At 52.5% G+C, this 22,494-nt stretch overlaps 10 non-coding genes across 10 annotated transcripts; all 10 read right to left on the bottom strand.

Moving 5' to 3' along the window:
- Positions 1–1,205: 1,205 nt before the first annotated feature.
- LOC127484020 (small nucleolar RNA SNORD116) lies at positions 1,206–1,297 on the bottom strand. Its single transcript, XR_007910803.1, has one exon. It is a non-coding gene; the product is annotated as a small nucleolar RNA SNORD116 (small nucleolar RNA).
- A 2,600-nt stretch (positions 1,298–3,897) lies between these two features.
- Positions 3,898–3,989, bottom strand: LOC127484008 (small nucleolar RNA SNORD116). Its single transcript, XR_007910791.1, has one exon. It is a non-coding gene; the product is annotated as a small nucleolar RNA SNORD116 (small nucleolar RNA).
- Positions 3,990–5,168: 1,179 nt separating this feature from the next.
- Positions 5,169–5,260, bottom strand: LOC127484019 (small nucleolar RNA SNORD116). Its single transcript, XR_007910802.1, has one exon. It is a non-coding gene; the product is annotated as a small nucleolar RNA SNORD116 (small nucleolar RNA).
- Positions 5,261–8,112: 2,852 nt separating this feature from the next.
- On the bottom strand, positions 8,113–8,204 carry LOC127484017 (small nucleolar RNA SNORD116). Its single transcript, XR_007910800.1, has one exon. It is a non-coding gene; the product is annotated as a small nucleolar RNA SNORD116 (small nucleolar RNA).
- Positions 8,205–9,877: 1,673 nt separating this feature from the next.
- LOC127484010 (small nucleolar RNA SNORD116) lies at positions 9,878–9,969 on the bottom strand. The gene has a single exon (XR_007910793.1). It is a non-coding gene; the product is annotated as a small nucleolar RNA SNORD116 (small nucleolar RNA).
- A 2,666-nt stretch (positions 9,970–12,635) lies between these two features.
- On the bottom strand, positions 12,636–12,727 carry LOC127484011 (small nucleolar RNA SNORD116). The gene has a single exon (XR_007910794.1). It is a non-coding gene; the product is annotated as a small nucleolar RNA SNORD116 (small nucleolar RNA).
- Positions 12,728–13,655: 928 nt separating this feature from the next.
- On the bottom strand, positions 13,656–13,747 carry LOC127484012 (small nucleolar RNA SNORD116). Its single transcript, XR_007910795.1, has one exon. It is a non-coding gene; the product is annotated as a small nucleolar RNA SNORD116 (small nucleolar RNA).
- Positions 13,748–17,357: 3,610 nt separating this feature from the next.
- On the bottom strand, positions 17,358–17,451 carry LOC127483994 (small nucleolar RNA SNORD116). Its single transcript, XR_007910777.1, has one exon. It is a non-coding gene; the product is annotated as a small nucleolar RNA SNORD116 (small nucleolar RNA).
- Positions 17,452–20,353: 2,902 nt separating this feature from the next.
- LOC127483992 (small nucleolar RNA SNORD116) lies at positions 20,354–20,447 on the bottom strand. Its single transcript, XR_007910775.1, has one exon. It is a non-coding gene; the product is annotated as a small nucleolar RNA SNORD116 (small nucleolar RNA).
- Positions 20,448–21,967: 1,520 nt separating this feature from the next.
- LOC127484007 (small nucleolar RNA SNORD116) lies at positions 21,968–22,061 on the bottom strand. Its single transcript, XR_007910790.1, has one exon. It is a non-coding gene; the product is annotated as a small nucleolar RNA SNORD116 (small nucleolar RNA).
- Between the last annotated feature and the right edge of the window lie 433 nt (positions 22,062–22,494).

The following is a 22,494-nucleotide window of genomic DNA, read 5'->3' as shown; positions in this document are numbered from 1 at the left end:
GCCTTGTGTGGGACACAGTTCTGCTGATGACAACCACTGTAAGTTTTCACCTACACTGGGACAAGCATACGTTGTCCAGAGATGGTCACCTTGGCAGTCACCTAGGGGCACTTGGGCCAAAGTGAGCAGGAAGATCTCAATGACCCAGGCAGTGGGATGACCAAAAGAGGGCGTCTGCAGGACAAAGCAGTAAAGAAGCCTGGCTTTGACACACACTGGCTACCTATGCCACATATTTGCAAGCTTGGAAGCATGGAGAGGTCAGGCTCCAAGCACCAAGGAGATCGAAGACCATGGCAAGAGCCAGTCATGAGGGCTCACCAACAATGGTCAGGGCACACGGGCAGTAGAGCATGTTCTGACCTTAAAGTCCCACAGGAAGTGCCATCCACAGGTTCCCCACTATTCCAGGGAGCTCTGGTTGCTGGAACTGGAGAAGACAAGGGAAACGTACACCTGTATCTACTAAACCACAGTACCCAATTTTGCCCTGCAACTTTTTCCCTCTGAGCATAAGAACCACAAAAACCAACACATGCTGCAATTCCATGACCCATGCTTCCAGGGCTCTTGACCTCAGGCCACACAGGGCTCAGGTTTGGTCAGCAGGTCTGTAGGGGCCACCTATTGCCAGGTAAACAGCGTGTATACCCCAGGACAAACACTTGCACCCTCGCACCCTCTCTCACCAAGCTAACACCTAAGCCCACTTGCAAGTGAACACTCCCACACACATTACCATCCCATGGACAAAGCCCATGGAGGATAGGTTCTGTATGCATGTGTGGTGGCCAGATTTGCCTTTGATGCTCTCCTGACTGGTGATACAAGCACCACCTCAAGTCTGGGCACTGGTGTCCTAAGCTTTCTTCAAGGATTCCAAGATGTGGCCACACAGGGTGCAAGGTCTGTCAGGAGGTCCACAGGGGCCTCCCATTGCCAGGTCCATGGACTGCACAACCTAGACACCCACCTGCATCCTCTCCTACAACACCAAACCCATGCTCTCTTGCAAGGACACCACACCCACAAACATTGCTATTTCACCAAACATTCCCCTGTTGGGGCATAGCCCATGGAGAACAGGTTCCATTAGCCTGTATGGTGGCAAAATTTGTCTTTGTTGATACCTTTAATGATGGAGGAAATTTGAGGCAGGGGATGTGAGCCCACATCTCTAAGGTCCCTGCTAAGGGAAACAAGCCAGACCTCAGTCATGATGAGAATGACGGTATGGGGTTTTCATTCATTTTGTTCAGCTTCCAAGGGAGGTATTTGCAGGAGTCACCATTGATCCAAGCACATGCCCATGTGCTAGGAGGGAAGCACTGTGGCCAGGCAAGGGGAGAGCTGGTGACATCAAAGACCTTCAGTGGCCTGGAGAGTCCAGGTCCACAGCTTAGAGAAAGAAGTCTAGGTAATCCACCATAGCAGTGCAGCCCAGCAGGCTATCAATGGCCAGCCAGCACATAGGTCTTTCAGTTCTTGAGAATGCTTGGGGTGCTGCAGGGCCTCTGAGCCTGGGAATGCTTACCATCCTCAGAGTTCCAGCGACATGGAGTCCACTGCAGGACACAGGAATTCCAGGGCCCCCAAGTGCCTCTGTTCTTCAGGAAAAGTGTACAGTTTGTGCCTCCGCAGAAGCCATGTTGCCAGCCGCAACTCCCCTGAGAAGTGCACACAGATCAGGGGCACACATGTGACAATGAACCTGCTACACAGCTCAAAGCCTGAGTCCATATCCAGCCATGGTGCAATGCTCCCTTTCACATGCCCTACATCTGCATCCCAGTCTGGTTCCCCATTGTGGATCACATGTGTGAAGAGGGGACCACTGGCACATATGACTTATACAGGTGGGACTCCATGTGGTTTGCCATATGGCTTTCTACTTCAAAAGGTAAGTGGGTTAACCCCTTTGTGTCATGAGGGTAAGGCCTCTGGCTATCTGGGCTGGCATCTGACCTCCCAGGGCTGTTATCTCAGGTACCTCTCTTTCTCAGCCTTTGAACTTCCACTGCCTAGGGTCAGGACTTTCCATCAGAAAGACACACGCACACCCTTTTGGGTGATGACAGAGGCCACAGACCCCCAGTCAAACAGCCACTGCCTCCTGTAACAGCATGAAAGGAACGTGCAGACATGTCCTCCCTCACAGGGAAAAAGACACAGTCAGGTGGTCTGCCCTCTATTCCTGCTACCCAGGAAAGCACACTGCCTTCAACCATCAGGCCACACACATGGAAGGGACATGGGCCAAACATGGAGGCAGGATTCAGAAACCCTGGAAGAGGGCCACAAAGACTCCACCCCCTAGTGCCCAAATGACTGCTTCCTGACTGAGCTTTCCTTCCATCCCCATAACCCCATGCCAGCCTGGCACACAAGAACCCCTGAAGGAAGAAGGTATGTAGCAACTATGGAACACGCTAGTGTCAGGTCTTGTCCACCTGGTGACGGCCAGCACACCACTCCATTGCACTTGCCTTTGTCCTGCCCATGTGCCATTCCAGCCAGGCACCAGTGAGTCAACTCCCACAAGCCAAGCAATAAAGCCTAGGGGACTACCTGAGTCCTGGCTCCCAAGGCCCTTATAAAACAAGTACAGAACTCTAACAAACAAATGAAGACCACAATGAGTTTTCTCCTGTGCTGGGGCAAGTGCATGCTATCACAAGATGGTAAACCTTGGCAGTCACCTAGGGCCAAATTCAGCTGGAAGATCTCAACAACCCAGGCAGGGGGATGACCAAAAGAGGGCCCATGCAGGACAAAGAGGTTAGGAAGCCTGGCCACAAAATACAATGGCTACCCAGGTCACATGTTTCCAAGTTTGGAAGCACAGGGATGATGGGCTTCTAGAAACACAGAAAGAGCCAGTTAAGGGGGTTCTCAGCAGTGGTCAGGGAACACGGGCAGTTTGGCACACTCTACCCTTACTGGCAGGGTGGAAGTGCAATCTGCAAGGTTCCCCAAAATTCCAGGGAACTCCGTAGGCCAGAGTTGGAGAAGACAGGCAAAATCAAAATCAAGAGTGCACACTCAACAATGGCATGCCATTTACCCAGCAACTATTTCCCTCTCAGCCAGAGGAACCACAAATCCAACAAATGCTGCAGTCCCATGTCATGGGAACAGGAGGGGCAGGCCTTTTGTATGGCCAGGACCCTCAGTGTATGCTGCCTGAACTACAACATAGCTGCTTATGCTGGAGCTGGAAAAGATGTGGAAAACACATACTCATGAGTGTCCAAAAACCATGGTATGCCATTTTTCCTGGCAAGATTTTCCCTCTGAGCTTGAGGGGCCCCAAATCCAAAACAGGTTACAAAACTGTGATGTGGGATGTGGAAGGGCAGGCCCTTGCATGGCCACACACCTCAGTGCATCCTGCCTACACTACAGCGTAGAGTGGAATCTGGCCACACCAAGGCCCCTGTTTCCACTTGCCCTACACTGCTGTCTCAGAACCATTGGCAAAAGACAGATACAAGCACCACCTCAAGTCTGGGCACTTGCATTCTTTGCTCTCCTCCTTAGGGAATCAAGGACAAAGTCCTAGGGATCCTGGTATCAGGCGGCATGGGGCAAAGGCTTGATGAACAGCTCCACAGAGGTCATCCATTGTCAAGCCCACTACCTGCACACCGCAGGACATCCACCTGCACTCTCTCCCACAATGCCAAGACCTATAGCTCCTTGCAAGGATGCCACACATGCTCATATATGACTGTCTCACCAAGCACTCCCCGGCCTGGGCACTGCCTCGGAGGACTGGCTCCGTTTGCCTGTGTGGTGGCAGGATTTGCCTATCTTGATAACCTGACTGCTAGAGGGAACGAGAAGCTGGGGATGTGGGCCCACTCCTCGTAGGACCCTGGCTGGGGGCAACGTGCTGGACCTCAGTCACGATGAGAACGACGGTATGAGGTTCTCACTCATTTTGTTCAGCTTCCAAGGAATGTATTTGTGGGAGTCATCATCGATCCAAGCACATGCCCACATGCTGGGAGGGGAGCACTGTGGCAGGGCTAGGGAAGAGCCTGGCGACCACAAAGACCTTCATGGGCCTGGGGAGACCAGGTCCATGGCTCAGAGAAAGAAGGCAAGGCAATCTGCCAGAGCAGTGCAGGCCAGCAGGCCATCAGTGGAGGGCCAGCATATAGGTCTTTCAGTTCTTGAGAATGCTTGGGGTGCTGCAGGGCCTATGGCATGGGAATGCTTACCATCCTCAGAAATCCAAGAAATAGAGCCCACCACAGGCCACAGGGATTCCAGCGCCCTCCAGTGCCTCTGGTCCTCAAGAGAAGCGTACATCTTACTTCATCCCAGAAGATATATTGCCAGCCTCGACTCCCCCTGAGAAATGCACACAGACCAGGGGCACATGTGAGACAGATTCTGGTGCACAGGTCATGGGCACATGGGCAGTAGAGCACATTCTGACCTTAAAGCCTCATAGAAAGTGCCATTCAAAGGTTCCCTGAAACTCCAGAGAGCTCCTTGTGTTAGAGCTGTAAAAGATGCAGAAAATGCACATCTATGAGTACCATGAGTAACCACTCATCCACGTTTCCTGGCAAGATTTTACCTCCGAGTCTGAGGACTCCCAAATCAACACATGTTGCTATTCCATGATAAGGGCAGGTCCTTGTATGGCCATGTCCCTCAGCATATTCTATCTGCATTACAGCATAGGGTGGAATCTGGCCACAAAAAGCCCCGTTTCCTGTTGGCTCACAAATATTGGCAGCCCAAAGATACAAGCACCACCTCAAGTCTGGTCACTGGCATTCTAAAATTTCCTCCTCAGGGAAATAAGGACACAGTCCCAAGGATCTGGGCCTCAGGCCACATTGGGCACAGGTTCAGTGATCAGATCCACAGGGGCCAACCATTGCAAAGCACATGGCCTGCACACTGAAGGACACCCACTTGCACCCTCTACTACAATGCCAAGACCTATGGCTCCTTATAAGGACATCACATCCACATATATCACCATCCCATGGAGCACTCCCCTGCCTGGGCAGAGTCCTTGGAGGACAGTTCCATTTGCCTATGTGGTGGCAGGATTTGCTTTTATTGATATTCTGACTGCTGGATGGAACATGAGGCAGGGGACGTGGACCCATACCCCTAACATCCCTAGCTGGGGACAACATGCTGGACCTTAGTCGTGATGAGAAAGACAGTATAGGGTTTTCACTCATTTTGTTCAGCTATGAAGGAATGTATTTGCAGGAGTCATCATCAGCCCAAGCACTTGTCCACATGCTTGGCGGGGGGGGGGGGGGGGGGGGGAGCCAGTGAGCACAGTGCAGCCCAGCAGGCTATCAGTGGTGGGCCAGCATATAGGCCTTTCAGGTCTCCAGAATGATTGGGGTAGTGTAGGGCTTCTGGGCCTGGAATGCTTACCGTCCTCATAGCTCCAGAGACATGGAGCCCTCTACAGGCCATAGGGATTCCACCACTTCCGAGTGCTTCTAGTCCTCAGGAGAAGTGTAGATCTTGTGTCTTCGCTGGATCCACACTGTAGGCTACAAATCCCCCTGAGAACTGCACACAGACCAGGGATGAACATGAGATGATGAACCTGCTACACAAGTCACCACCACTGTCCGTACTAGCCACGGCACCATGCTCCCTCTCACATGCCCTATGTCTGCCCTACATGGTTAACAGTCACAGACTGTACATGTGAAGAGGGGACCACTGGCACACAAGGATTCTTTGGGTGGGACTCTGGGTATTTTTCCAGGATTTCTGCTTGGGAAAGCCTGTGGGTGTACCCCTTTGTGTTGTGAGGGTAAGGCCCCTGGCCACCTGGGCTGGCATCTGACCTCCCAGGGCTGCCATCCTGGGCACCTCTCATTCTCACCCCTTAAGCCCCCATTGCCAAGGCTCAGAACCTTCCTTCAGCAGGACACATTTGACACCCTTCTGGGTGATGACAAAGCCCAAGGGCTCCCCATGGAACAGTAGTTGCCTCCCTTGACAGCATGCAAGGCATGTGTGGAAATGCTGTTTCTCAAAGGGCCAGTGATGCAGTCAGGAGGTCTTCCCCCTGGTCCTGCTACCCCATCAAGTACACTGCCTTCAAACATCAGGCCACACACATGGAAAGGACAGGAGCCAAGCCTGGAGATAGGTTTTGGTCACCCTGGGCTAGGGCTAAAAAGACTCATCCTCTTTGTGCCCAAATGACTGCTTCCTGACCAAGATTAATTGCTGTCACTGAGGCCCCACGCTGGGCTGGCACACAGTAACCCCCAGTAACTTGGTCTTTGGCAAATATGGAACCTAACCATGTGCCAGCCGATAAACCATGACACTATGATTGCCAATGCCACAGGTACAAGCCACTCTAACCCAGAACCAGTGAACCAACTCACATTGCTTAGCAGTAGGGCCCAGTAGGCTTGGCCTCCAAGGCCTTTATATACCACGTACAAGACTGTAATCACTTTGGTTGGGACGCGGATCTGCTCAACATGACCACCTTGAAATTTCTCCTGTGCCAGGGCAAGCACAGGCTGGCCCAAGATGATATACTTGGCAGTCAACATGGGAAATGTAGGGCCAAAGTAACAAAGAAGATCTCCACAATCCCGGCAGTGAGATGATCAAAAAGGGTGCATGCAGGACAAAGTAATGTTGAAACTTGACCACAAGGCACACTGGCAATCTATGCCATGTATTTGCAAGTTTGGAAGCATGGGGAGGTCAGGCTCCTAGTGCCATGGAGGGCAAAGGATAATGGCAAGAGCCACTCATGGGGGCTCTCCAACAGTGGTCAGGGAATGTAGACAACAGAGCACACTATGGCTGTAAAGTCCCCACAGAAAGCGCCATCCCCAAGGTTCTCTGAAACTCCAGAGAGCTCCTTGTGCTGGAGCTGATAAAGATGTGGAAAATGCATATCCATGAGTGTTCACTCAACAATGGTATGCCATTTTGCCCAACAACACTTTCCCCTCAAGCCCAAGAGCCTGAAATCCAACACACACTGAAGTCTTATGATTTGGGCTTTGGTTGGGCAACTCCTTTTATGACCACGCTCCCCCAGAGGATCCTGTCTGCACTACAGCATAGGATGAAATCCAGCCACAATAAGGTTCCCTGTTTCTTCCCTTCCTACACTGTTGTTTCAACCACTGGCCACCCACAGATACAAGCACCACTTGTACCCTGAGCACTGGCGTCCTATGCTCTCCTCCTCAAGGAATCTAGTATGTGATCCCCAGGATTTCGGTTCAGTGAGCAGGTCCATAGGGGCCTGCACACCCCAGGACATACAACTGCACTGAGTCCCACAGTGCAAAGACCTAGCTCTCCAATAGTGGTCAGGGAACACAGGCACCAGAGCACACTCTGATCCTAAACCCACACAGAAAGCACCACTTCCATGGTTCCCAGAAACTCCAGAGAGCTCCTTGTGCTGCAGCTGGAAAACGCACATCTGTGAGTCTGCACTCAACCATAGTATGCTGTTTTTCCTGGAAAGACCATACGTCTCAGCCTGAGAGCCTCCATCAAACACAGGTTAAATCCCGTGATGCAGCATGAGGAAGGGCAGGCCCTCATATGGCCAGGCCCCTCAGTGTATCCTTCCTGCACTATACCATAGGGTGGAATCCGGATACGAGAAGGCCCCCTGTTTCACTATGCCCTACACCATGGGTCACAACAATTGTCAGCCTATAGATACAAGTGCAACCTTAAGTCAGGGTACTTGCACTCCATGTTTTACTCCTCAAGGGATCAAGAACACAGTCCCAATGATCTGGGACGCATGTTGCATGGGACATAGGTTTGGTGAACAGGTCCACAAAAGTCACTAATTCATTGATAGGCTCACGGCCTGCACACCGCAAGACCCTAACCTGCATCCTAACCAAAAATACCAACCTATGGCTCCTTGCCAGGACACCACACACACGTATCACCATCCCAACGAGCACTCACTGGCCTGGGCAGAGCCCTTGGACAGGTCTGTTCACCTGTGTGGTGGGGAGGATTTGCCTTTAGTGATACCCTGAGGGCTGGAAGGAGTGTGAGGGAAAAGACATGGGATAATATCCCTAATGTTCCTACAGGGGGAAGCATGCTGGACCTCAGTAATGAAGAGAATGATGGTATGGGGTTTTCACTCATTTTGTTCAACTTCCAAAGAATGTATCTGCAGGAGTCATCATCAATCCAAGCACATGCCCATGTGCTGGGAGGGGAGCACTGTGGCCGGGCAAGGGGAGAGCCTAGCTCTCATCAGGGGCCTGGGGAGACCAGGTCCATGGCTCAGAGAAAGAAGGCCAGGCAATCCACCATAGCAGTGCAGCCCAGCAGGTCATCAGTGGCCACCCAGCACACAGGTCATTCAGGCATCCTGAATGCTTGGGGTGATATGGGGCACTGGGACCTGGGAACGCTTACTAACCTCAGAGCTCCAGCGAACTGGAGCCCACCATAGGCCACAGGGATTCCTGCACCTTCCAGTGACTCCAGTCCTCACCAAAGTGTACATCTTGCATCACCCCTGAAGACACGACACTGACCCTGAGAAGTGCACACAGACCAGGGGCATAAGTGAGACAATGAACTCAGTGCAGATTAAGGCTTGCATTCATAGCAGCCATGGCACATGCTCCCTTTTCACCTGCCTTATGTCTTCATCCCCAGCCTCATTCCCATTCAAGGATCTTATGTGTGAAGAGGGATACACTGGCACAAAAGGCTTCTCTGGTTGGGAATCCGTGTGGTTTTCCACATGACTTTCAAGTAGGGAAATGAGTGTGGTTGTACCCCATTGTGTTGTGAATGTGAGGTCCCTGGAACCCTGGACCAGCATTTAACCTCCCTGAGCCGCCTTCCGGGGCATCTCATTCAAATCCCTTGACTACTGATGCTCAGGGTCAGGACTTTCCTTCAGCACAACACGTGTGGACAACCTTGGAGGTAATGACAGAGGCCATAGACTCCCCATGGAACACCCACTGCATCCTGAGACAGCATGCAAAGCACATGTGGACACATCCACCCAGACAGAAAAAAGATGTCAGGAAGTCTGCCAGCCAGAACTGCTACCCCGGAAACTCACTGTGTTCGTCTTCAGGGGACACACATGAAAGTGACATGGGCCAAGACTAGATCAGGATTAAGAACCCTGGGACAGGGCCACAAAGGCTCCATCCACTATTAACTTAAAGACTGCTTCCTGATGGAGCTTTCCTTCTGTCACCAGGGACCTACACCAGCCTAGCACACAGGAAATCTCAAAGGAACACTGTGCTTGGCAACTAAGGAACTCAGGTACTATCAGGCCTTGTCCCCCTAATCATATGCTGGTGGACAAACCATGGCAATGTGAATGACACTGTGCTTCTCTTCATCACAAAAACAAGCCACTCCAGCCTAACACCAACAAGTCAACTCCCAGTAGCAACGCGCAGCAGGCCAGACCCTAAAGGCCAAGTATAAGATTCCAATAACCTTAGTATGGAGACAGCTCTGCTGTTCATGAATATCATGAGTTTTCTCCACCACCAGGTCAAACCCACCCTGGCCAGAAAGGGCCCACATTAGTAGTCAACTAGGGGCACCTAGGGGCAAAGTGTTCAGGATCTGAGCCTCTCACCATAGTGGGCACAAGTTTGTTGAGCACAATCCCAAACCATAGGCACTTTGCAAGAACACCACATCCACACATATCCCCATCCCACCAAGCACTCCCCGGCCTGGGCACTGCCTCGGAGGACTGGCTCCGTTTGCCTGTGTGGTGGCAGGATTTGCCTATCTTGATAACCTGACTGCTAGAGGGAACGAGAGGCTGGGGACGTGGACCCACTCCTTGTAGGACCCTGGCTGGGGGCAACGTGCTGGACCTCAGTCACAATGAGAACGACGGTATGAGGTTCTCACTCATTTTGTTCAGCTTCCAAGGAATGTATTTGCAGGAGTCATCATCGATCCAAGCACATGCCCACATGCTGAGAGGGGAGCACTGTGGCTGGGCTAGGGAAGAGCCTGGCAACCACAAAGACCTTCATGGGCCTGGGGAGACCAGGTCCATGGCTCAGAGAAAGAAGGCCAGGCAATCTGCCAGAGCAGTGTAGGCCAGCAGGCCATCAGTGGAGTGCCAGCACACAGGTCCCTCAGGTCTCCAGAATACTTGGGGTTTTGCAGGGCCTCTGGTCCTGTGAATGCTTACCTTCCTCAGACCTCCAGCGAAATGGAGCTTCCTACTGGACACAGGGATTCCAGTGCCCTCCAGTGCCTCCAGTACTCAACCAAGGGTACATCTTGCATCATTCCAGAAGAAATGCCACTGATCTCAACTCCCCTGAGAATTGCACACAGACCAGGGGCACATGTGAGACAAGAGACCCAGTGCACAGATCATGGCCCGAATCCATAGCCAGGCATGGCGCAATGCTCCCTTTCAGAAGCCCAAAGTCTTCATCCCTAGCCCCCTTTCCATTCAAGGATCCTATGTGTGGACAGGGATCCACTGGCACACAAGAGTTCTCCCTGTGGGACTCCCTGTGGTTCTTCCTGTGACTTTTGACATGGGAACGTGTGTGGCTGTACCCCATTGTGTTGTGGAGCTGAGGTCCCTGGATGCCTGGGCTGGCATTTAACCTCCCAGGGCTGCCTTCCCGCGCATCTCATTTAAACCCTTTGATCTCTGCACCTTCGATCAGCAAGACGTGTATTCACACTCTTCAAGGTGATGACCTAGGCCCAGGACTCCCCATGGGACATCCGCTGCCTCCTGTGACAGCATGCAAAACACATGTATACACACCCTCACAGACAGACACAAAGATATTCAGGAAGTCTGATGGCCAGACCTGCTACTGTGATAAATTACTGCATTGGACCTCAGGAGACATACATGAAGGTGACATAAGCCATGACTGGATTAGGTTTCAGAAACCCTGGGCCAGTGCCACAAGGCTCCATTTTTAGTGCCCTAACAACTGCTTCTTGACCAAACTTGCCTTCCATCAGCCGGGTTCTACTCCAGGCTAGCTCAAGAAATCATAAAGGTTGGCCGGCGCCACGGCTCACTAGGTTAATCCTCTGCCTGCATTGCTGGCACTCCGGATTCTAGTCCCAGTTGGGGTGCCAGTTCTGTCCTGGTTGCTCCTCTTCCAGTCCAGCTCTCTGCTGTGGCCCACGAAGGCAGTGGAGGATGGCCCAAGTACTTGGGCCCTGCACGCACATGGGAGACCAGGAGGAAGCGCCTGGCTCCTGGCTTCAGATCGGCACAGCGCGCCAGCTGAAGCGGTCATTTAGGGGGTGAACCAACGGAAGGAAAACCTTTCTCTCTGTCTCTCTCTCTCTCTCACTTTCTAACTCTGCCTGTCAAAAAAAGAAAGAAATCATAAAGGAAGATGGTGCTTGGAAACTAAGTTACTCAGGTATTGTCAGGACTTCTCCCCCTCTCCATGTGCTGGCTGACAAACCATGACCTGGCGCTTTGCACTTGCCTTCATCACAAACACACGCCACTCCAGCCTAGCACCAATGAGCCAACTCACAGTAAGCCTGAAGTGAGGCCTATGGGATTGGCCCCCAAGGCCCTTATACACTAAGTACAGGACTCCAATCATCTTGGCTGGGACACAGCTCCGTGTCCACAACTCCCATTTTCTCCTGCACGGGGGCAACAGCACCTTGGCTTGAGTTAGCCCACCTCAGCAGTTGCCTGGGGCACCTAGGGGCAAAGTGAGGAGGAAGATCTCAACAACCCAGGCAGAGCAATGACCAAAAGTGGGTCCCTTCAGGACAAAGGGGAGATGAAACTTGGCCGTGGAAAACTGGCTACCCATGCCACACATTTGCAAGTTTGGAGCATTGCAAGGCTGGGGTCATAGTGACTGGAAGGCAAAGCACCATGGCAAGAGCGAGTCATGGGGGATCCCCAACAGTATTCAGGGAACATAGGCAATAGAGTACACTCTGACCTTAAAGACCCACAGAAGCAGCCATCTCTAAGATTTCCCAAAATTCTAGAGAGCTCCTTGTGCATGAGGTGGAAAAAACTGTAAAACGTGAAAGCACAAGTGCCAAGCAACCACTCTATGACATTTTTCCTGGCAATAATTTCCCTCTCACCTGAGGGAACCCAATTCCAACACATTTTGTAATCCTGTGACATGGACTTGAAGGGCAGGACCTTGTGCAGCCACATCCCTCAGCATATCCTGCCTGCACTACAGCATAGTGCGGCAATGAAAAGGCCCCCTGTTTCCTCCTGACCTATTCCCGTGGCTCACAATAGTGGCAACCCATAAATACAAGCACCACCTCCAGTCAAAGAACTGGTGTTCTAAGCTCTCTCCCTCAGACAATCAAGGACACAGACCCCGGGATCTAGGCCTCACACCACAGTGGTCACAGGTTCGGAGAACACACTGCCAAGACCTAAGGCCCTTCGCAAGAACACCACATCCACACATATGCCCATCCCACCAAGCACTCCCCGGCCTGGGCACTGCCTCGGAGGACTGGCTCCGTTTGCCTGTGTGGTGGCAGGATTTGCCTATCCTGATAACCTGACTGCTGGAGGGAACGAGAGGCTGGGGACGTGGACCCACTCCTTGTAGGACCCTGGCTGGGGGCAACGTGCTGGACCTCAGTCACAATGAGAACGACGGTATGAGGTTCTCACTCATTTTGTTCAGCTTCCAAGGAATGTATTTGCAGGAGTCATCATCGATCCAAGCACATGCCCACATGCTGAGAGGGGAGCACTGTGGCCGGGCTAGGGAAGAGCCTGGTGACCACAAAGACCTTCATGGGCCTGGGGAGACCAGGTCCATGGCTCAGAGAAAGAAGGCCAGGCAATCTGCCAGAGCAGCGCAGCCCTGCAAGCCAGCACATAAGCCCTTTGGTCTCCAGATTGCTTGGGGTGGTACAAGGCCTCTGGGCCTGGAAATGCTTACCATTCTCGAGCTCCAGCAAAATGGAGCCTCCTACTGGACACAGGGATTCCAGCGCCCTCCAGTGCCTCTGGTCCTAAACAAAGAGTACATCTTGCATCATCCCAGAAGAAATGCCACCAACATCAATTTCCCCTGTCAAGTGCACACAGACCAGTGAAACATGTAAGACGACCAATGCAGTGTACAGGTCATGGCCTGCATCCAAAGCCAGGCATGGCATGGTGATACAGGACTTGAAGGGCAGGCCCTTAATTGGCCACGCCCCTGAGCATACCCTGCCTGCATTGTAACAGAGTGGAATCTGGCCACACCAAGGCCCCTGTTTCCACCTGCCCTACACTGTTGGCTCACAACAGAGGCAGACCATAGATACAAGCACCACCTCCAGTCAAAGAACTGGTGTTCTAAGCTCTCCCCCTCAAACAATCAAGGACACAGTCCCCGGGATCTGGGCCTCACACCACAGTGGACACAGGTTCGGTGAGCACACTGCCAAGACCTAAGGCCCCTTGCAAGAACACCACATCCACACATATGCCCATCCCACCAAGCACTCCCCGGCCTGGGCACTGTCTCGGAGGACTGGCTCCGTTTGCCTGTGTGGTGGCAGGATTTGCCTATCCTGATAACCTGACTGCTGGAGGGAACAAGAGGCTGGGGACGTGGACCCACTCCTTGTAGGACCCTGGCTGGGGGCAACGTGCTGGACCTCAGTCACAATGAGAACGACGGTATGAGGTTCTCACTCATTTTGTTCAGCTTCCAAGGAATGTATTTGCAGGAGTCATCATCGATCCAAGCACATGCCCACATGCTGGGAGAGGAGCACTGTGGCAGGGCTAGGGAAGAGCCTGGCAACCACAAAGACCTTCATGGGCCTGGGGAGACCAGGTCCATGGCTCAGAGAAAGAAGGCCAGGCAATCTGCCAGAGCAGTGCAGGCCAGCAGGCCATCAGTGGAGTGCCAGCACACAGGTCCCTCAGGTCTCCAGAATACTTGGGGTTTTGCAGGGCCTCTGGTCCTGTGAATGCTTACCTTCCTCAGACCTCCAGCGAAATGGAGCTTCCTACTGGACACAGGGATTCCAGTGCCCTCCAGTGCCTCCAGTACTCAACCAAGGGTACATCTTGCATCATTCCAGAAGAAATGCCACTGATCTCAATTCCCCTGAGAATTGCACACAGACCAGGGGCACATGTGAGACAAGAGACCCAGTGTACAGATCATGGCCCGAATCCATAGCCAGGCATGGCGCAATGCTCCCTTTCAGAAGCCCAAAGTCTTTATCCCTAGCCCCCTTTCCATTCAAGGATCCTATGTGTGGACAGGGATCCACTGGCACACAAGAGTTCTCCCTGTGGGACTCCCTGTGGTTCTTCCTGTGACTTTTGACATGGGAATGTGTGTGGTTGTACCCCATTGTGTTGTGGGCTGAAATTTCCTTCAGTCACCAGAGTCCTATGCTAGTCTCAAAACAAAAAAACAAAAAAAAAAAAAAACAAGGAACATGGTGTTTGGCAATTATGGAACTTGGGTAGTGTCATGCCTTGTCCACCTAACCATGTGCTGGTCAACACACCACAACTCTGCACTTGCTTTCATCATGAACACATGTCATTCCAGCCTGACACCAAGGAGCCAACTCGTAGTCACCTAGCAGCGAGGCCCTTGGGTCACTTTTGGCTGGTTCCCAAGGCCATTATACACCAAGTATAGGATTCCAGTCATCTTGGTGGGACATGCCTCCAATGACTACAATCACCATGAGTTTTTTTCCTGCCATGGAAAGTGCATGTGAGCCCAAGATGGTCTGCCTTGGCAGTCACCTTGCAGCACCTAGAAGCAAAGTCAGCAGGAAGATCTCAAGAACTCTAGCAGTGGGATGACCAAAAGAGGGGCCCAGCAGGACAAACAGGAGATGAAGCACGTCCACGAGGCCCACTGCTTACCCATGCCACACTCCAGGGAGCTCCAGTTGCCAGATCAGGACAAGACACAGGAAACCTGCACCCATTTGTGTCCACTCAGCCACAGTACACGGTTTTTCCCAGCAACACATTCCCTCCAAGCCCAAGGGAATCCAAATCCAAGATAGGCTGCAGGCCCTGAACCCAGGTTGATGAGTAGCAGGCCCTTGTGTGGCCACACCCCTCAGAGCATCCTGCCAGATTTACAGAATAGGGTGGAGTCCGTCCACCACAATGCTTCCTTTTTCATTTAGTCCTACAATGTTGGCTTGTAAACATTATCCACCCAAAGACACAAACACCAGCTTGTACCTGAGAACTGGCACTCTATGCTCTCCTCCTCAGGATGTGGTGCCTGGTATCTAGGCTTTGGGCTACATGGGGCTCAGATTCAGTCAACATGTTAACCATGACCACACACTGTAAGAAGTAAAGCCCTTAGAATCCCAGGCGCCAAACTTGGGCAAGGGATGCCATCTAGGGCTGCCTACAGGGTTCTTTGCTGCACACCACCAATGGCGGGAGGGCCCTGGCCCAAGTAGCCCACCTGGCACTTGCACTTGTGCACCTCCACCTTTCAGGTTGGTTTCAATGTCCCTCTGTTGTCCAAGAGGGCCTCAGAGGCACAAGGGGCTTTGCCATGATGGGCCAGGCACATACTCTCAGAGAGCTTCCCCTGCAATGCGGGTGGATCAATTCTGGGCCTGATTCTGCCACACCCTCAGGCCTTCCATAGTCACCTCTAAAGGAACTTGCAATCTCCAGGATACCTGCCCAAGGGTCAGCCTCATACATGTCACCCCACAACCCTGAGCAGCATCAAGATAACGCTGGGGAACCTGACCGTGAAGAAGCCTGCACTCACCACGAGCAGCATACGTAGGTGCCTTCCCTAGGACAACCTTGCCATCCCTTTCCCCATGGCCCATTCAAGCACAAGACTTTGGGGCTCAGCCAGCTGAAATCTCTCAGCACCCTAGGGTAGACCATGTACTCTGAAAGAACCTCCAACACAAGGAGGTATTTCAAAGGGGCAATACTTCCCAGACCTCATCACTAGGGAACAGACACTGACCAAAATGGGCCTGAGTTACAGGCCTAGGGGGAACCAGCACAAGCTGCTGGAGGCTGAGGGAAGCAACATTCCCCAGGGCTGCAGCTCTCCTGAGTGTCCAGTGCCACATCAAAGGCCCCGTAGTAGACGCTTGGACATAGCAGGAAGGCTGCTTCAAAGAGGAGCGGCCAGGGACCCAGGACTTCATGGCATAAGCCTGAAACCCTTCTTCATCAAAGGAATCTGCAGTATTCTCACCCTCACCAAACAAACCCTGGAATACTTGGTCTCCTGGGTTTGTACAAGGCATCAACTGGCCAGGGCACACCTGTGTAGCTGGGCCTCCTTCATGGGTAACTTCTGCCATTGCATGGAGCAACTGCTACTGGGGTTAGAGAGGTCACAGCAACCATGGTCTATCCATGGAGCAATCCAAGTCCACTGTCCCTGGAATTTCTTTCCCACAAAGCCCAAGAGATGCCCCTGTATGTGGAATACCCAAAAAGGGGAACCAGAGCTACATTCCCACATGGACAAGTCCTGAGAGTAGGTCATGATAGACTAAAACAACTTGCATACACCATATTAGCAGGGGATGCATGCCATCTTCCACCCCTTGAGCCACTGGCCAGACCAGGTCTTCCTTCCAGGTCTAGAAATCTCATGTGGGATGAGACCTAGCTTCATGTCTCCTGTATATCAGGAAGAGGACAAGTTCCTGACACTGACCACTAAGGAAACCAGGGCCTCAGGCCCATCCAGCCAGCCCAGGAGGGCCACCTGAGGATGGGCTAGGCTCCATAGCCCTGGGCAACCACAGCTCTGCCACATCCTTCACCATTCGTGCACACTTAGGGGACCACCATGCCCACTCAAAACAGCATTGCAGGGTTGGTGCTGTGGCATAGCAGGTAAAGCCACTACCTATAGTGAAAGCATCCCATATGGGCACTGGTTCAAGTACCGATGTTCTACTTCCAATCCAGCTCTCTGCTATGGCCTGGGAAAGCAGTAGAAGATATCTCAAGTCTGGGCCCTGCACCCACATGAGAGACCTGGAGGAAGCTCCTGGCTCCTGGTATCAGATCGACACAGCTCCGGAAGTTGTGGCCAATTGGGAAGTAAACCAGCAGATAGAAGACCTCTCTCTCTCACTCTTCCTCTCCTTCTCTTTATGTGTAATTCTGACTCTCAGATAAATACATCTAAAAAAAGAAAACACCATTGCACCAGACACTCTGCTACCCAGGCACGGCCAACTGAGGAATCATGTTGCTGGTACCACTTGTGTCACACATTTCCCTTTATGGACACCCGGAATGGTGCCCACAATTTGAACCTTTGGAAAAGGACTCACATCTACGCACCTACCAGAGGCAATGTGCTGGACCTCAGTCACGATGAGAACGACGGTTGTGAGTTCTCACTCATTTTGTTCAGCTTTTCCAAGGAATGTTTATGGGGGAGTCATCATCGATCCAAGCACATGCCAAGGGGTGGGGCCCTCAATACCAAAGGCCTGGTGCTTCATCAGCTGCTCTGCCCAACCACCTCTGCAGCCCCGCAGAGTCCAGGGACAAGCCCCAGCACAAGGAGGACAGGCGGTTAACTGCAGAGGTGTGGCCCAGGCATGGCCAAAGGCAGCAGCAAGCATACAGGTGTCTGTGGGGCTGTGAAGTGCTATGGGCTTTGTCCCCAGTGCTGGTCTTGGCCATGCTTACCGTCCTCAGAGATACAGGGACTTCCTGCCTAACATGGACAGTTTGAATTCCGCTGCCTTAGAGGGCCTCAAGTCCTCAGCAGAAATACTTCTGGCCCTTCCCTGGCCACGTCAACATCAACAACTGGACCTGGGAGGTAAACACAAACAAGAAGCATATTTGAGAAAATCAGTGTCCTACCATGCTCTGAGCTGCCATGCTTAGGCTGCTCGTGGTGTCCCGTGCCACAGAGTATCCCCTAAATCTCTATCTCTGACACTTTGTTTTGCACAAACAAGCCTACCCAGAATGGGAGTACAGGTACACAAGGTTCTCCTGCGCGGACCCCTTCATCACAGTTCTGAATTCTGGGAACCTGTGAGTGAGAGTATATGCGTGAATGTGTCCCCCTGGGTTTATTGGTCATGCCACCAGTAACCTCTGTCTGGACAGCTTTTGGTCTCGCCTGCCAAATCACTCTGCTGGGGGCCTGGGCTTTCAAAACCATGGATGTGCACAGACATCTGGCCCAGAAAGACAAGGTCCACAGGTACCCCACAAACACTCAACAGCTTCCAGGGAAAGAAAGGACTGCTTGTGCAGACACTTGCTGCCTCACAGGACCTGAAACAGTTAGGCCTTTGGCCCCCTGGAACCTCTCCCAGGTACGGGGCGCTTTGCAGAGTCCCTAGATATCAGTACGCACATGGGACCTCCTCACAGCTGCTCCACGTGCTCTGTGTTGCACTGGGAAAGGGTAGAGCACCATTACAAACAGGACCAACCTACCACTTGTGCTTCTGCATCACCCCATCTCATCTGTGTGTCAATGGTGAACCTTTGGCTATCAGGTCTTAGAGGGCACCAGAGCTTGTACCTAGATGCACCCAGTGTCAGCCATGGACACTCAGCAAACTTTTTCTAATTCAGGCAACAGATCACCCTGACCCTGTCATGCCCTCAGATCTGAATTCAGCTCTTAGGAAACACTCAATCAGCTCACAAACCTGCCAACAATTTGACCTCACACTTGCCACTCCCAGGTCTGCACCACCCATTACTGGCATTGTGAGCATCACACATGGGAAAACTGCAGCCTTGATGTCCTTGGCCCGATGACCCATCTTCCAAGATACTGTAGATTCAGGCAGCTGAATAGTCTCAGCACCAAGGTATAGCAAGTGGTTTGGAATAACCTCCAACCCAACTAGATACCAAGGCATCTCAACTGGCCAAGACACCCTGGGCTCAGGCACGGGGAGAACAGGCACAAGAGACAGGGTCATGGGTAGCAGGCCAAGGGAGTCCAGCAGTTGCTGCTGCAAGCTGAGGGAAGCCACCATGCCTGGGGACCTAACTCTCTTGGGTTTCCAGTGCCACTTCAACGGTCCTGTGTTGGAGGCACAGGGGGAGGTCCATTTCTAAAAGAAGAAGCCTAGGACATTGGCCTTCCTGGGACAGGCCTGGAAACCTTATTCATCTACGGTCAAGAGTGAAACAGAATATGCTGTCCTCATAAACTCAGCAAAGGGATCCTGAAAGATTTGCGCACCTGGGCACACACAAACGTACCTGTCACTGGGGGAATGTGAGCACCATCATCATCACCAGGTTCCGGCATTCCTGGGGATCATCCTGGAGGGTAGCTCAGAGTACCCATTGACCAGTCACAAGAAGTCAGAGGAACCATGGACACTCAGAGCCAACCAAGGGCATTGTTCCTGTCACTTCCTTCACACCAAGCCCGTGAGTAGCTACATCTCTGTGAAACACTCTCCTGGGGGAAGGAAGCACTACATGCATGCCAGGCTGAGGTCCACCATCAGGTAACACACACTACCACAAAGTCCCAATGCCTAACTCAAGGATATGACCGAGCCCTTCGGCAACAAGCAGGGCTCTCCCAGCACGACATACCTCCAGCTCAAGAGACCTCACACGGGCTGCTGCCATGGCTCACTAAGCTAATGCTCTGCCTGCAGCGCCAGTACCCCAGGTTCTAGTCCCGGGTGGGGCGCCAGATTCTGTTCCGGAGGCTCCTCTTCCAGGCCAGCTCTCTGCTGCGGCCCGGGAGTGCAGTGGAGGATGGCCCAGGTCCTTGGGCCCTGCACCCGCATGGGAGACCAGGAGGAAGCACCTGGATCCTGGCTTCGGATCGGCACAGCGTGCTGGCCGTAGTGGCCACTTGCGGGGTGAACCAATGGAAAAGGAAGACCTTTCTCTCTCTCTCTCTCTCACTGTCTAACTATGCCTGTCAAAAAGAGAGAGAGAGAGAGAGAGAGAGAGAGAGAGAAAGAGACCTCACACTGGCAAAGGGGCAGAAAATGACTCCTGGTGGTGAATAAGAGTAAAACTGAATAATGGAAAAGACACACAGCAACCAGGGTTCTGGTCTAATGGGCCAAAAACAAGGTAAACACTTGGACCTGTGCAAATCTACACAACTGGACCTTTGCACACTCTGATGCATTCTTCACTGCTCCTTCCCACGTGGGGAGCCACCATGCAAACTCACAGCACTCCTGCACCCAGCACTCTAAAGCCCAGGAAAAGCCAACAGATATATCTTGTTATTATGATCCCACATCTGACGCTTGGATTTCAACAACACTGTGTGGTGGCAGGAAAAATAATTCTGGATGTGGGCTCTCACTGCTACAGCCCTGCCAGAGGCAATGTGCTGGACCTCAGTCACGATGAGAATGACGGTTGTGAGTTCTCACTCATTTTGTTCAGCTTTTCCAAGGAATGTTTATGAGGGAGTCATCATCGATCCAAGCACATGCCAAGGTGTAGGGCCCTCAACACTGAAGGCCTGGTGCTTCGTCAGCTGCTCAGTCTAACCATCTTTGCACCGCGTAGAGTCCAGGGATATGCCCCAGCGCAGGCAGGAAGGCAACCACTGCAGAGGTATGGCTCAGGGGAGCATGCTACCAGCCCTCAAACCCACCGAAGATTCAGCCTCACACCTGCCAACCCAGACCACTACACTACCCACAAGCGGCACAAGTGAGCACCACCGGACCAGGGAAAATTGACAGCTTTATGTCCCTGGACCCATGAACCAGTTGCCCAAGACAAGGTGAGTTCAGGCAACAGATTAGTCTCAGGCCCCAGGGTACAGCAAGTAACCTAGAAAAACAACTTTCAACCCCATTAGACATTGAGGTTTCTCTGCTGGCCATGACAATCTGGGCTCAGGCTCTGGGATTACAGGCACAGGAGCTAGGGGCATGAATTATAGACCCTGAAGTGTCCAGTACTGCTGTTGCAAGCTGAGGGAAGCCCCCATGTGTGAGAACCTAATTCTCCGGAGTTTACAGCATCACATCAGCGGTCCTGCGTTGGAAGCCCAGCTGAAGGGCATTTGTCCATTTCAAAAAGGAGAAGCACAGTACCGTATCCTTTGTGACAAAGACCTGCAAACCTGCTTCATCCACAGTCTTGAGTACAACAGATGAAGCTGCATTCACACCCTCAGCAAAGGGATTCTGGAAGATTGCTCGCCTGTTATCCCTCCCACCAACTACCTACAAAACTGCACCAGACGTGTGCACAACCTCTACTGCATGATCAAAATATGACATTACTGGGGCTCATCCTGGGTGATCCAAGGAATACCCTTTTGCCCCGCCCAGAGAACTCACAGCAACCATGCTCACCGGGGTGTCCTCGGAAAAAACCCATCCCATTGTCCCTGTCATTTCCTTTGCACCCAGCCCAAGAGCCACTTTACTCTGTGCAGGACACGCCCAAGGAAGGCAGCACAAATTCCTGCCAGGTTGACTCTTACCACCAGGTCACACAGGCACTACCGCCAAGTGTCAATGCCACACTCAAGGGCATGTCTGAACTGTTTAGAACCCTGCAGAACTCTACTGCCACATCAGAGCACTAGCTGAGAAACTTAATGCTAACCAGGTGCCCAGGCTTCGCGTCACCTGTTGGCCAAGAAGAGGAGGACTTGGTCCCAGGACCCACTGAACAGGCAACCAGGGCCTGGGCCACACCCAGCAGACACTCGAGGTAAATACTTAGCTCCACCTAAATGCACACAATCGGAACCCTGACAACCTGCTTCATTCTTACCCACTGCTCCCCACATGGGGAGCCATCACGCAAACTCCCAGGATCACTGCACCAGGCACTCTGCTCCCCAGATTGGACAACTGAGGGATCAAATTGCTGACTCCACTCAAATGGACCTTTCACCTTAGGCACACCCCGGGTTGTGGAGAGAACCGCTACCTGGACGTGGGCCCTCACTGCCATAGTCCCTGCCAGAGGCAATGTGCTGGACCTCAGTCACGATGAGAACGACGGTTGTGAGTTCTCACTCATTTTGTTCAGCTTTTCCAAGGAATGTTTATGGGGGAGTCATCATCAATCCAAGCACATGCCAATGGGTGGGGTCCTCAACACTAAAGGCCTGGTGCTTCGTCAGCTGATCCACCAACCACCTCTGCAGCCCCGCAGAGTCCAGGGACACACTGCAGCACAAGGAGGACAGGTGGTCCAATGCAGAGGTGTGGCCCAGGCGTGGCCTAAGGCTCCAGCAAGCATTCAGGTGTCTGTGGGGCTGTCAAGTGCTATGCCTTTGTCCCCAGTGCTGGTCTTGGCCATGCTTACCGTCCTCAGAGATCCAGGAACTTCCCGCTCACCAAGGGCAGTTTGAATTCTACCATCTTGTAGGGCCTCGAGTCCTCAGCAGAAGGATACTTCTCTCCACCCTGCACGGACACACTAACATCAGTGACCGGTCCTGAGAGGTACACACAAACCACAGGCACGCTTGAGAAAACCAGAGCCCTGGCCTGCTCCGA

This window comes from Oryctolagus cuniculus, chromosome 12, assembly GCF_964237555.1.
Source record: "Oryctolagus cuniculus chromosome 12, mOryCun1.1, whole genome shotgun sequence".
In the NCBI taxonomy this organism is placed as follows: domain Eukaryota; kingdom Metazoa; phylum Chordata; class Mammalia; order Lagomorpha; family Leporidae; genus Oryctolagus; species Oryctolagus cuniculus.
Note: the sequence above shows the minus strand (reverse complement) of the source record. Positions and strands in the feature narration are given on the sequence as shown.